The sequence below is a fragment of the Etheostoma spectabile genome, chromosome 9 (assembly GCF_008692095.1).
Source record: "Etheostoma spectabile isolate EspeVRDwgs_2016 chromosome 9, UIUC_Espe_1.0, whole genome shotgun sequence".
In the NCBI taxonomy this organism is placed as follows: Eukaryota; Metazoa; Chordata; class Actinopteri; order Perciformes; family Percidae; genus Etheostoma; species Etheostoma spectabile.
In genome coordinates this window covers 29,849,322-29,849,578 of record NC_045741.1, presented here as the reverse complement: position 1 = coordinate 29,849,578, position 257 = coordinate 29,849,322, and the positions used below count along the sequence as shown (strand labels likewise).

The window sequence follows — 257 nt, the reverse complement described above, 5'->3', positions numbered from 1 at the left end:
GTTTTGAGGGAGATACGGTTTCTGAATGTCCTCTGCCTTCAGTCTCCGGGTGAGCTGTTTCAAATCTGCACGGCTTTCTGCGTCACTAGCTGAGACGAATTGGCTAACCATAGCATGCTAGCACTAGTATGCTAACTCGTTCGAAATAGCAAACGCTGCTACAACACACACTAATTTACCATAATCTCCAAAAGAATTACTTCCTGTCCCAGTTCTGCAGGTATTCCACAAGTGGCCCTCGTTTAGAAGAAGTCTCC

The 257-nt window shown here is 45.9% G+C and overlaps 1 protein-coding gene and 1 long non-coding RNA gene across 8 annotated transcripts in view; both read left to right on the top strand.

Annotated features, from left to right (window-relative positions):
• The window catches only part of LOC116694935 (uncharacterized), a 15,536-nt gene extending 15,517 nt beyond the window's left edge, over positions 1-19 (top strand). The window contains exon 3 of the long non-coding RNA XR_004333314.1: positions 9-19. This is a non-coding gene — a long non-coding RNA (uncharacterized LOC116694935). The remainder of the gene's footprint in view (positions 1-8) is intronic.
• Positions 1-257, top strand: part of suco (SUN domain containing ossification factor) — a 49,707-nt gene that overhangs the window by 18,444 nt on the left and 31,006 nt on the right. The gene's annotated exons all lie outside the window — the stretch shown is intronic.